A 14,385-nucleotide genomic window follows, 5' to 3' on the forward strand; every position below is an offset into this window, starting at 1 on the left:
TGATCACCAACTCGCTTCTGCTCTCCCAAGTTGAGAAAATCCTTCCAATCAGTTGAATCTGCTTTATATTCAAAAATCTTAGCTGCAAGGGAGTCTGGGAAAGAAGTTTCTAGCATTCCACCTTCTACAGGACAGGAAGACACACACACACACAAGCAGGAGGGTGAATTTCAAGTTGTGTTAGCTTTGTTGCACCCCAGGAAGCACAAAGAAGCTCTGATACATCTCACACCAGTGGGACAGTAAGATCCAGGAAAACTAGAACACCTCCTGGCTGTCATCCCAGCTCCCTCAGTACGAAAAAAAAGCCTGCTTGGAGAAAAGACAAATTTGGAGAAAATACTGAAACTATGGAAGGATCACTACTCCCATATGTAAATAGTGCTTAGAAATCAATAAATGTGAATATCCCAGTATAAAAATAAGCATAAATATTACATAAATGTAATTCTCTAAAAAGAAGAAACAGCCTTGCACAATAGGTAAAAAAAGATGCTAAATTTCAATAGTTATCATAGAAGACATAAAGGACACCTGGAGACAATTTTTTTTCAGAATCAAAATGATTAAAAAGATTGACATCATGTTGCAGAGAGTGGAGGAAACTGGCATTCCAATAAACTATTGAGAAAAGTTAAAATTAATCTGACTTTCTGGTGGACAGTATAAATTTAAATGTTTGTAGCCATTGACCCTGTAAGTTCTTTACTGAAGACTTTAGATAAGAAAAACAACATAGTTATAGAGGCATTCTTCCCAGGACTTGTAATAATTAAAAAAAAATCTAAATGGACACCAAGTATACTATGTAGTCAATAGAAAGGTTTCACATTTTAAAATGTTTACATTTTGGCATGCAAAGGTGCCTGTGAAATAATAAGTGAAAAAAAGATTACAGGATGGCATGGATATATAATTTCCATTTTATTTAGAAATAAATGTATTTATTGTTGGGCACAATCACTGCCCTTACCCCTCTTCAGAGGCTTTAGAAAACCAAGCTTCTGAGGCTCCTGAAACAAGGCTGTTTAGAACCAAGGAATGGAGCTTGGGGCAAAGGTGAGTAAGTAGAAGTGAGGCAAGAGGAGCAGTGAGGAGGGAGATGTGCTAATTTTAGCATTTTTGGTAGAGAGTTGTTCCAAGATTCCTATAATGTCCCCTCACACATGTTAGCTCTGTCCTCCAGCCCCCACTCCAGTAACTACAGAGCTAACACAGGCACTAATAGACTTCAGATTGCAACAAAATGCTTGAAATCTCTGCTGCTTTAAATAGAGGTGTTTGGCACCCTTTTGGATGGTGGGTCTGGCAGAGCTGGGCCCTCAGCACTCAACCTAGTTTAAGGCTCTGTGGTGAAGCCACTTGGATGCCAGCTTTCCTTGCAACCTCAGTGTCCTTAAGGCACAACTCCTGATCATTTCTTAACCAGGCAATATCTTCTGCTCCTGAAGTCTTCCAGCTCAAATCCTGGGGGCTCTTGCCTTCCTGCTTCATTCCCTCTGTTATTTAACCTCTCTCTCTCTTTCTTCCTCCCCTTCTTCAGGACAAGGATTTCGGATATATTATTAGAAGTATATTTTGTGGGCCCTTTATAGAATCATAGCACTCTCTCCCTTAAAAAGAATAATATAAATAAATAAATGTTGTTATTATATAAATAATGTCTATTAAATGCCAATCACATTATATATGTATTGTTTTCTTTGAACAACGCTATGGGATGGCAATATCTTAAGATTTAAATAGGCACTTGACAAAAGAAGGTATAAAAAAATGACCAATAAACACATGAAGTGATACCAGACATCATTAATCATTAGGAAAATGCAGATAAAAACTATAAGATATCAAATTTAAAATTCTGACAATGCAATCTGTTGGCAAGGATATGGAGCAGCTGGAACTCTCATACACTGCCAGTGGAAGTATGAAATGGCACTACCTCTTTGGAAAAGTTTGGCTGTTTTTAATAAATTTAAATGTATATGTATTATATAATCCAGCTATTCTCCTACTACATTTTTTTCTCAAGAGAAAAAAAAAGTCAATTAAATGACTTGTACAAGAATTTTCATAGAATTTTATTCATAATGTCCCCAAACTGGAGACAACCGAAATGTCCATCAGCTGCTGAGTAGATAAACAAAATATGGATATACCTATCCACATAATGAAATGCTTCTCAGTGATATAAAAGAACAAAACTGCTGAGAGATACATATTAGTTTCTTATGCTGAGTAATGAGCCACCACAAACTTATCAGTGCAAGACAATGCATGTTTATTATCTGACAGTTTCTGTGGGTCAGAACTCTGAGTACAGCTTAGCCAGGTCTTCTGCAAGACTATAGTCAAGATATCATTTGGGGTTTGTTTCTTATCTGGAGGTTTGACTGGCAAATGGGACTACTTCCAAGTTCATGCAAACTGTTGGCAGAATTCATTTCCTTGTGGCTGTAAGACTGAGGGCCCTGGTTTCCTGCTGTTTATCAACCAGAGGCCACCAGCTCCTGGAGGCTGTCCAAAGTTTCTTGTCACCTGGCCCTCTCCATAGGTCTTCTCACAACATGGCAGCTTGCCTCCTCAAAACACATGGGAGAAAGAGAGCAAGTCTGCTGGCAAGATAGAGACTTGTAACATGATCATGAAAGTGACACCCTGTCACCTTTGCCATATTCTGGAAGCAAATCCCAGGTCCTGCCTACACAGGGGAGGGGATTATATAAAGGCATGAACACCAGAAGGCAAGGGTCAGGTGGGTTACTTTCTAGGCCATCCTCCATAACACATAACACAGACGAATCTCAGACATTGTGTTGAGCAAAAGCAGTTAGATACAAAAGACTACATACTTTATAATTCCATTTATTTGAAATTCTAGAACAGGCAAAACTAATCTATGGTCACTGAAAGATGAGTGGTTGCCTAGGGCCAAGGGCATGGGTCAGGGAGTTGACTGTAGAGGGGCACAAGGCAATTTTGGGGTGACAAAATGTATCTTGACTGGTGCAATGGTTATATAGGTGTATAAATTTGTCAGAGCTCATCAAACTGTACATTTTAAATGGGTAAAATTTTATTTTATGCAAATTATACCTTTATTATATATATATATATATTTAATGGACTTTCAAATTGCACATTTTTGTCTCCATTTTATTTTGTGGAAAACTGAGGTCTAAAACTTGCCCATAGTCACACAGCTAGTGGAGCCAGGTATAACTGCAAGTTCACTCTTTCTCTGTGCATGGCTTTTCTAATTTTTCTCCAAGCTTCCACTTTCACAGAGAAGAAGATGGTTGCCTGGATAGCTAAGGAAACATTCCTAAGGCCTTGTAGAAATGGCAGAGTCTCAACCTTGTGTTTTCTGATTCCAAGTCAAGAGTTCTTTGTATCACCAGGTGTGCTAGACTTCATTAAAGCTTTGTAGCAGATTTTAAGAGTTATTATTGCATTTTAAAATTTATCCGTATGTGTAATTGTAAATACTTAACAACATTGTTCTCTTAAAATTCATAATCCTATGAGCTATTTCTTTAAAAGAACAACATATGGTCATCCATAAAAACAAAGGCTTCAGAAGGTATGCTGTATACTGTTGGTTGCTTGCCTTCTTTCTTGCCTCCTAAATCCTGAGTTTATCCAGATGTTGGCCATATACTTCAAGGAAACAGAGGCCCCGTCTAGTGCCAGGGGATGAATCTTGGTTCATTTCATCCAGTTGTGGTCACTCTGTTCCCACTGAGAGAGATGTGTTTAGGAAAGAGTCTGAGATGCAGTTATAACAGTGAGGCCTGAGAGGCATCTGCCAGGGGCTTCTGGAAAGTCTACCAAGCTTCTTAAAAGCAACAGAAGGAAGGGAGTTTTTCTTGAAGGTATGAAGATAGGACCCTGGGAGCTGAGGTGACTTACTGATGATACTAAGGGGCAGTGTGAAGACAAAAGTCCAACCCTGAGAATAGAAGTGAGAAGAATATAAAGCATTTAGGTCCTTAAGGATGTTGCCATACCTCTGATTCACTCACCCCTGTGACTGCCCATCTCAGGCTCAATAATGTTCAGTAATACATTTTCTTTATTGCTTTAGTCATCACTGTTACTTGCAGCCAAAATCATCTTGCATACAGAAGATATAAGCAGATTACTGTCAAATGCTTTTTTTGCACCCAACTCCATGGTACATACAATTCTTACACACTTGTGTGCACTACAGTACATTCAAAATTGGTGGCAGGCAATTGATGTTATACATTGTGTGAATGTTAAGGTATTAGTTTCATTCTTAGGAATGTTTGTTCATAGCTGAAGATTAGAAAAAAAACTAACTGTCCACCTGTAGGGGATTGGTTAAGTAAATTAGAGTAGAGCCATGTAATGAGATACAATTAAAAATAAAATGATACAAAATATCATTTGTACTGATATGAAATGATTTCCAATATATACTGCTAAGAAAAACAAGAGTCAGAACAGTGTACAGAAGACTTTGAAGTACACAGTCCTGGAAAAACATCTGAAGTTCATTGCCAGGGCTGTTGTGGTACAGGAAAGAGAAGGAATTCGGTAGGTGGATGCAAGACCCTAAAAAGAACTTTCACCATGGATGGACCCAATGAGGACAGTAAGCTATGGTGGGACTATAAGAAGCCATGCTGCTGGCAGTAGCAGGAAAGCTATGAAGTGTGGTGGCGGACCAGCAACATGGAAACTGCTCACAAGATTAATGTCTTAGGGCAAAAGCATCAAGGATTGGATGGGTTTGCCGTGTGATCTGTGCATGCCAAAACTGGCAAGTAATTCCTCCCCTCAACTCAGCTGGTCCATGGGACAGAGATCACAAACCCCTTCCTTCCTTCCTCAATGCCTTTCATGTAATAGATGCTCAATAACTTCTCTTGATGAAGAAGGCATCACAGTTCACCTAGTGGCAGCTGTCTTTTTTGCCAAGAGCATCTAACAGGAGTTCTCAACCTTGGCTATTCCTTACAATCACCTGGAGAGCTTCTACAAACCCCCAGCCTGGGCCCAATCACATCAAAATATCTGGGAACAGGGGAAGAAGGGGATGGACTAGGTGTGAATAGTTTTGAGAGCTCCCTGGGTGATTCCAAGGTGTAGCCATGATTGAGAAGCCCTAAGCTAGAACAAAAAAGCCACATTGCAGAGGGTTCATCTGACAACTGCGTAACCAGCAAAGGATCACAGTTGGAAACACAATGGGTAAATCCCAGATGTCTTCCTCAAAAGCCCTCCACTTCTTAGATTAGGGCCTGTGCGCTGAGCTGAAAGCAGCCAAGATCCTGTCTTAAGAAGTTCCTGTACACAGTGGAAGGTGCAGCTGGAAGCGTTTATGCCGGAGACCCTGACTGGGTGATAGTCCTAAAAATTATTGCCATATGTCTCCAGCAGGGAGGGCAGGGCCCACAATTGTTCTACCCTCTGCAGCCTCTCTTCCACCAGTCCTCACCCTTGGGAGCCCCCGGAGTAGCTTCACTTAATTTAACAATTGTATTGAGCATCTAGATTCCTTGCAATAAGCTAGGCCCTGGAAATGCAAATATAAATCTAGCATCACCCTTTCCCTTGTGGAGTTCACAGCCCAGAGGGAGAAACAGGAAGTAAATCAACAGCTGGAATATGATGTGATAAGGGCCAGGATGCAAAATAGTACTGAAAAGTGAGAGCTTAGAGGAGGGGGCTTAAGGGGGCTCCATAAAGTTTCTGAGATGAAGTGGTAACAACACCTAGGCTTTTTTCTTTTTCTTTTTAAATATTCATGTATATTTTTTAAAGTTTGGAATAATTTTAAACATAGAGTTGAACACACCAATTTAGCAAACATTAACATTTTGCCGTATTTATTTCAGATCCTTTAAGAAAACAATTCTAAGCTGTTTCAAGAATAGGAAAATAATATAATAAACACCTGTATGCTGAGGTGGTAAGGAATGCCCTTCTGGAGCCAGGCTACCTGGCTCTGCAGTGGGACACTGGGGAGGTGACTTAACCTCTCTGTGCCTCTGTCTTTTTTTTTTTTTTAAAACACCCACCTTTAAAGGTAATTGTCAGGATTAATTAAGGTAAAACTCTTTAAAAGTCAAAAGTGCCTTGCACACATTGTGTGTTTAATAAACATTAACTGTTGTTACTCATGTGCTTGTGACTCTGCTTGTTAAATCTTAACATTCTGCCCCATTTGTTTTAGATGTGTTTATAAATAGAAGTATAACATCGTAGATACTTTTTAAGACCCCTCTATACATGCCTCCCTGTTCTGACTGCTAAGGAAAACTAAAAGTTAGCCAGGAGGTCAGGGTGGGAAAGTCCAGTACAGGGCACGGGGCAGGGGAGAGCCTGACTTCTGAGGAAACCCTCCAGTGTGGTCAGAAAGGAAGGTGACCGATGCACAGGGGAAGAGACTGGAGAGGTGGCCCAGGTGCATCAGGGAAGACTGGCAGGAGCTCAGGCACTTTCCTTCAGTCCCGCCTGGGAACTCATTTCCTTCCAGAGAATCCACCCAACTCTTTCCTCTCTCCCAGGAAACCCTTGGGGCCCTTTTTAGTGTCTCCTTTCAAAAAATTAAAAACAAAAGATAAAGAAACCTCACCCACACTTGCTCCTCAGTCTGGAAAATTCCACCCTGTATGAGCTAGCTTTGAGAGCAGAGGAGAGTCCCAGGGGAGCTGCAGAAAGGGGATTTAGGCCCCCTAAAGTCATTGCCACCTGAGTGCCCTAGGGGCAGGAAATGAGTGATTTAGGGCTGTAGCCCAGGCTGGAACATTCAGCCTCCCTTGGCCCCAGGTCTCTTGCAGTGAACAGTTAGCTTGGGGAAGAAGTCTTTCTGGGAACTGTGCACCCGACCAGGTGGATACTTCTTGCTGAGTGAGCTGATGAGAGAAGCCCCTGATGTGTGCCATAGTGAACCTGACAGAAGCACGTTTGTGGTTGGTCAGGAATGGGTATTTGTGGGGAAGGCCTGGGGTATAAGTATACACTAGTACTCAGCCTTGATAGGAAATGTGTTCTCCCATCACCCCCCAGCAGTACCATCATTTCTTATCTCAAAATTGGCTTTCCCTCATCTTCCCCTCCCCTCTGCTTCTCCAGCATCCGCTCCGGCCACTGCTGAGGAACAGCTGCTCTGAGGCCCATCTCTCATCAGCTGCCTTATCTCCCTGATGAATAATGTTCCCCTTCCCTGCAGTGGCAGCCTGGCAGGAGGCCCATCCCAGTGTGGAGCAGGCTGCTGACAGCGCTTGGAGCCCAGGCAGCTGTCAGAAAGCAGGACCCCGTGTGGAGTGAGGGCTAACCCCTCTGCCCCACAGACGTGCCATCCCAAGGCCCCACAGCCACGGCAAGCAGGCACCTTACAAACTCAGCCATTCCAAGCACATCGGCACCCTTTGGGTGCAGTCATGCTTCTGGGTGCTGGGGAAGCAGGTCCATGCGTCCTGCTCCACAGGGGTGGGGACTGTTTATAGGAGATGTGATTTACACTTAATAGTACAAAACTCTATATTTCATGGTTCTGTGATCTGGAGAGCATGTTTAACCACTCCAGGTCTCAGTTTTTCCCACCTGCAAAATGGGCTAGTGTTATATAAATGCTATAGCTCTCTGCTCAGACCCCCTTTGCCAGCTAGTGCACCCATCCCCAGCACTGTGAGTTCCTGGTAATGGCTATACCTCTGGCCATCTCTAGAGCCTCTGACTTATGGTAACAGCAGCCCTGAGACAACCGAAAAGCTATTTTCCTCTCCCATCAGAGGAGCTGGTAACTGACTGATATTGGGGACTCAAAAGCCCAGGACTGTTTCCTCAAGATGGGACAACACATGGGACTATTTATGCTCCAGAAATCTCTATGGATAAAGCCAAGGCTAGACCTTACCCATGACTGCATCCATCCTCAACCCCTTCCCCTTCCTGTCCTCAACCCTTGATAATTTTCCTCAAGAGCGCACCCTCCCTCCATGAATCATGAGCTTTTGGATGCCTGTTTTCGGCACCACTTTTAGGGGACCCAACCCAGGACAAGTACCCACTTCACAAAGGCTTTATGTAAGGATTTGATAAGATAAAGCTTGAAAGGCCCCTCGTAGGTGCCTGGCACTCAGCAAGTACCCAATAGTCAGTGATCATGATCTTATAAACTACTGCTACATGACAGAATGTCACAGGGGAACTCGGACAGATACGACAGAGAGGTGGGTGTTGAAAGCCTTGGTTCCAAGTCTGGAATTGGAAGCTGTTATGCCAGGAAGGACCCTTGGAGGTCACCTAGCCTAACTGTTCTTTCTCCAGTGAGGCAAATGAGGCCCAGAGAGGAGAAGCTGCAGTGTCAGAGACCCACAGCAAGTCAGGGGCAGAGCTGGGACTAGACTACGTCATGCTCCCCCCCCCTCACTCCTCATGCTCTTTTGATATCTTGGGATCCTCTATCCCTGGTAGTTGTTGAAGTACTGCTGACTTGAGATGGGCCAGGACCCTGAGAAGGGAAGCCGGAGCACACTTCATTTCCATGTGCATCTCCTGAGCACCTACCAGTACTGGACACCTGCCAAGCACTCAGGGTAGTGATCTATCCAGATGTACATACCGCACCTGGTTGTTCAGAGAGCTTCATTGTTTTCAAAAAGTGTGTGTCTGTGTGTGTGTCATGGTTAACATTTATCCCAGGGAGTAAATAATACCAGCCCGTTCTACAGGGGAGATTTTATTAAGAGTGAGATTTGAAAGACCAGTAAGAGCAGGTAGACAGGCAAGAGCATTCCTGGACTCACTTTTTTCCATATTGAATACATAGAAATATTATTAATTCACACAGTGCTCTCTGAATAGTCTGCTGTCCTTTTCATTTTTCCCAGAGTTACAAATGTGAAGCAGATTGTGGCTTCTGGGGGACAACTGGAGTCCCATGTGGTTGGAATGGAGGGGTGCATATTATCTGTGTGACCATGGATGGCCACGGTGGAACCAGACAAGTAGATCTTTTAAAACCATACCAGAAGCAAGATTCTGTGTGTCGTGCTAAAGCATTTGGGTTTCAATCTGCCCATGGTAGGCAGCCTCCATAATCCTTTGTCCACTCTCAGGTGTGTATTCTACAAAATGTCTCTGGGCAGCATAGAGAGGAGACTTGAGAGGCAGGGCAAGAACCCTGCTCCCAGATGGAGGTAACCTGGGGACAAGTGAAGAGTTAAGTAGGAGACCACAACTTGTGAGCTGTCAGGAGACCTTGTGTGAATAATTTCCACATGAGCAAGACACACTGGGGTGACAAGAATGAAGAACAGGGAGAAATTGTGAGGAAGTGGGGATTTGAGTTGGAATTTTTGAGGGGCAGTTTCCAAACATGGGGAGAGCATGGACAGAACGCAGTATAAATGGTTGGAAGATGAGCATGGAGGGCAGCAGGGCCATGGACCTGGGCGGAAGTATGTCCTAGGAGCACAGAGGAGATAGCACTAAAGGGAGAACCAGGCCACGTTGTGGGGAGCACTGAGCCCCAGGGAAGAAGTATGAACTCCTGCTTGTAGGCAGTGAGGCTACCAGAGGGTTTTGAACAGCAGAATTGCAGGATTAAAGGAGAATTTTAGGATTAGTGCAGGACTGGCATGCAGACAGGGGTGGGGGCAGGAGAGTGGCCCGCCAAGATGGAGACCATGCATTGCCTGCTGTCAGGCCACATCCCCCTTCCAGACAAGTTTGGTTTGCACACACAATGTGGACTCAAATTTTTTAAAAGGGGAGATTTCACACAAAAGGCAGGTTTCTGCCTTCATTTGAAAATCAGAGGATTTCGTGAGACTGGACCAAGTATTTCCACGTGGCTACCATATGCTGGAGTTGGGTCACAACTGCCCCCTTTAGATGCAGCCTTGAGTTTCATTAGAGTTTTCCCCATAGCAGTCCTGCTTTATTTATTTTTGGTGCCAGCCTGCATGGTGATTTTTAAAATCTTTTGAATGAGCTATCAGCATTTAAGTAATAATTTCTTATAAATATCTGGATTTGGGCTTCTTTAAAAAGTCATTAGGGCCACCTGGGACCTGCTTCCTATGAGGCCACAGTGGCTAGAGCTTAGGCTGTTTTCCATTTCGCCGGGCCCCACTGCTCCTAGCTCTCCGCAGAAGCCTGCATTACCTGCTGTCTGATATAGAGGTTGTGCTCCCCTACAGGAAAACGAAATGTTTCTAGTGCTCAAGTTGTTATCAAAAGTGGGAAAATGAAAGAGTAAGGGATGTGCATGCATCTAAAAAAGGTTAGAGAGAGTGTTGTGGAAATGAAGACTATTGACGTGTTTAATTTGGAAACAGTGCATACTAAAAATCTGTTGGAGACTCTGCTAGGAAAGACTGGCTCACTCCCCCAGCCTGACATTACCTGCTTGGGCCCTGTTGGCATTTAGTTTGGGAAGCCTTGCGGCAGAGGCAGAGAAGTCACTTCACACTGAACAGACTCAGCAGTCTGGATTTTGAGCTACAGGAAGGAGCAAGAGGTGGGACTTGTGACCCCAGGGTTAGGTGCTAAGGATGTGTTGAGATGTCCTGGGCATAAAGGCAATGGGAGGGAAAACTAGGGTGAAGGAGGGGAGTGGGAAGTGTTGGGGGGAAACTCTAGACACTTCTGGAGGGAGGAGTCCTCCAGGTGGTGGCTCCTTATATGGAGGGGTCAAAGAGAACAATCACAGATGACTTCAGAGTGATAGATCCTGGGTTCCTGGGAGCATGGTGGGCACTTTAACAGAAATCAGGAGATCCATGCTTGGGGAGGCTGAGGACTTGGGGTCCAGGCACAGTGAATCTGAGGTGATGAGGATGGTGCTGGTAGCATGGTAGTTATGCACATCAGCTTTGAAGCACTCAGGTCTCATGTGGACCTTATTCTTGTGCTTAATGTCTTGGTGCCTTAGTTTCTTTTTAAAAATTATTTGTTTATTTATTTACTCACTTTTATTTATTTTTAGTTGAAGTATAGTAGACTCAATATTATATTAGTTTTAGGTATACAACATAATGATTCAATACTTTTATGGATTATTGGTGCCTTCATTTCTTGAAAAATAAGGCTATTGATACTCTCCTTATAGTGTCATTGTGAGGATTAAAAATAACATAATTAAAATGATTCCAAGCCCAGAGGAAGTGCTCTGTAAACCTGAGTCATTTCCACTATTACCTGTGAGGACAAGGTGGGTGAACCCACTGAATGGAGGTGATTTCATGGGGCAGGGAACCAACAGTGAGCCTGGGGGCAGAGCCATAGGAGGGGAGATGATGGCACAGTGAGGGGCCAGGAGCAAGCAGCTGGGAAACAAGGGTAGAGAGCGTCTTTGAGGAAGGGAGAACGGAGATTATGCCACAGCGGCCATGAGGATGAGTGGAGACCTAAGGTACGGCTCTCTCTCTGGGTGAATTTGCCCCCCAGAGGACTCTCAGCAATGTCTTGAGACATTTTTAGTTGTCACAGCTGGGCATGGGGGTGCTGTTGTATCTAGTGGTCAAGGATGTTCTTAACACCCTACAATGCACAGACCAGCCTCCCACAGCAAAAAATTATCCAGGTCCAGAGGTCAGTACTATAGAGAGTGTGAAATCCTTCTCTGGAGCTAGCAGCTTCCAGGTTTCACTCCGGGTTTCACCACCAACAACTGTGTAACCTTGGCAATTTCCTTAACCACTCTTTGCTTCAGTTTTCTCATCTGGAAAATGAAGATGAAAATAACAGCTGCTTCATAGGACTGTTGTCAGGCTTAAATGAGTGAAGATATGTGGAGGGCTTAGAACAGAAGCTCATCATACCTTAGCTATTATTGGAAGTCAGGGAAGTTGAAGGCATAGCAGAGCCTATTTGATCTCAGGGTTCAGCATTTAGGGATGACCTCAATACGGTTTCCCTGGGTTAGGAAGGGGATTGGCAGCCAGATGCGGAGGTTATGGAGATGGGTACACGGGAGCTGGGGCTAGCAGGCAGAAACTGCCTGGTCCAATCTGTGTAGCAACAGAAGAAAGTGGAGGAATGGCTAGTTAATGGCTGCCAGGCCAAGTGGAGGGGACTTGTTTCACATTCACTTATTTATTTATGCCAACCAAAATTTTGGTTAATGCCCAAACCACATTATAACAAAAATGGAAATTTTCAAAGCAAAAGAAATCACCCGCAGCCTCAGTACCTTAACAGATTAGCAATGTTCCATCTTCCCTTCCAGGCCTATCGTTTTTACAGTGCTTTAGTCATAACGCAGATTCTCTTTTCTATTGTTTTATGTCATGTGAAATTGCCCCCTAAGCATTTTCCGTGATGTTACTTCATTGTCACATTTATCATTTTTCCAAAATAAAGATAACCTCATTGCTTTTTCCTAGTTGTAAAAATGCTTTGTGCTCTTTTTTTTTTTTAAATGCAGATAGTACCAGAAAGTCTGAAGAAGAATGTAAAAAACCCCATTTCCCATCACACTCTTCAGAGATAGCCAGCTTAGCATTTTGGTGAACATCCTTCCAAACAAATCTCCATGCATTTATCTGTGTGTTGATTTGTTAGCTCTTTTACGTAAATATGAACATTGCTTAACTGTTGATTCAATTTCAACCTTGAAGCAAAGGTCTTCTTATTGTTGGGGTCAGGTTGTTGTTTTGGGAAGTGAAGAGGGAGCCGTGGATAGATACACACAAGAACAAAGGAAGCCAGGAAGCCGCTAGAAAGAGGAAATATTGGGGGTGTGCAGTGAATTTGTTTCCTGAGGCTGCTGTAACTGAGTACCAGAGGCTGGGCAACTCAAATAACAGAAATTTATTCTGTCCTGGTTCTGGAGACTGTCTCTACCTGGCTTCTCATGGTTGCCAGCGATCCTTGATGTTCCTTAGCATGTAGACACATCACTCCAGTCTTTGGCTCTTTCATCATATGGCAGTCTTCTCTTCCTCTCTGTGTCTGTGTCCAGATTTCCCTCTTCTTATAAAGGCCCCAGTCACTAGAGTAGGGCCCACTCTACTCCAGTATAACCTCACCTTAACTTGATTAAATCTGCAAAGACCTATTTCCAAATAAGGTCACAGAGACTCATAACAGGGCTCAGGACTTCAAAAAATCTTTTGTGGGGACACAATTAAATCCATAATGTCAGGGGGGAGGGTATAGCTCAGTGGGAGAGTGCATGCCTAGCATGCACGAGGTCCTGGGTTCAATCCCTAGTACCTCCATTAAAAAATAAAATCAGTAAATCGACAACATGTGGGATCCAAGGGGGTGATGGAGGAGGAGGATGGAGTGAGGGTGGAGCAGCGAGGACTCCTTCCCTGAAATGAAAGGGAAGGGACAGACTGGGATAAAGAGACTGAGATTCTGAGGCTGAGAAAGGAGATGAGGAAGCCTACTTCCTCCAGCAACAAGTGTCTGTGTTTTATTAACCTCCTGGTAGTTTACAGAGAGAGCCCTGGGATTCATCAGAGAGCCTGGCTGTTTGTAAACCCTGCCGGGCCCCTTCCCCACCGTCATCATGCTGTGCAGCTGGCAGCTGCTGGGCGGGCCCCACAGGCCTCACTGCAGCATCCTGTTGTCCGTTCTCGCCAGATTCTTGGTTGGCTGCCACCTAATTTCTTTTCAGCCTGGACTAATTTCTTGCAGTCCACGGGCTGGCGGGAAGCATCGCTAATTCCCAAAGTCTTTCCATATGGCCCATTCAAAGCCTTCCGCCTGCCAAGTGTGCACATCTCCTCTGATCTGTCCTTGCTGCAGTATCATGGTCCTTAAGCCTTAAGGAGCATGGAGACCATTTCGATGCCTTGATTCCTCCCTCCCCTTTTCCTCAGAACACTTGTTTTTGCTGATTTGCTCAGTTCTCTTGGTCTCCTTTCCACAGATTTGGTACCTAAGGTTGAATTTTCAGAGGTGGAGGGGAATGGAGAATGGAGAAGGATTGTGAGAAGTATGGAGAAGTTAAGAGGACATCTGAAGTCTCTGCCAGTGGTCGCAGATGTCAGGAAGTCAGGAGCCTTCCTGGGCCTGGCTACGGTCAAGTTTGGGTATGATGGGTCAGCATGTGACCAAAATAAGCTTCATTGTCACCCTTAGTCAACCTGGCCCTTGGGGAACAGGGGACCATTACAAAATAGCGGTCAAATGGCTGAGAATAGTGAGGCTTCTGCTTATTAATCTAAGTCCTAGGCAAAGTCCAGTCAAAATCTATTCTAGTACCACAGGCTTCTGCATATTGAGAGAATTATTATGTTTCTCTGATGGTTAGACGTCACTCAGCCTTTGGCCTCTTCCCTCTTGATGCTGCCTGAAGCACCCAGTAATCTCCCAGCAATGCATCACCTGTCCCATCTCTACCATGCAGTTACATGTTGTCCTTGATTTCCACTTCAGTGTCAACTGCCA

At 44.0% G+C, this 14,385-nt stretch overlaps 1 protein-coding gene across 6 annotated transcripts in view; it reads left to right on the top strand.

Annotated features, from left to right (window-relative positions):
- SYN3 (synapsin III) overlaps window positions 1-14,385 on the top strand; it is a 447,532-nt gene that overhangs the window by 124,159 nt on the left and 308,988 nt on the right. The gene's annotated exons all lie outside the window — the stretch shown is intronic.

This window comes from Vicugna pacos, chromosome 12 (genome assembly GCF_048564905.1).
Source record: "Vicugna pacos chromosome 12, VicPac4, whole genome shotgun sequence".
Taxonomy (NCBI): Eukaryota; Metazoa; Chordata; class Mammalia; order Artiodactyla; family Camelidae; genus Vicugna; species Vicugna pacos.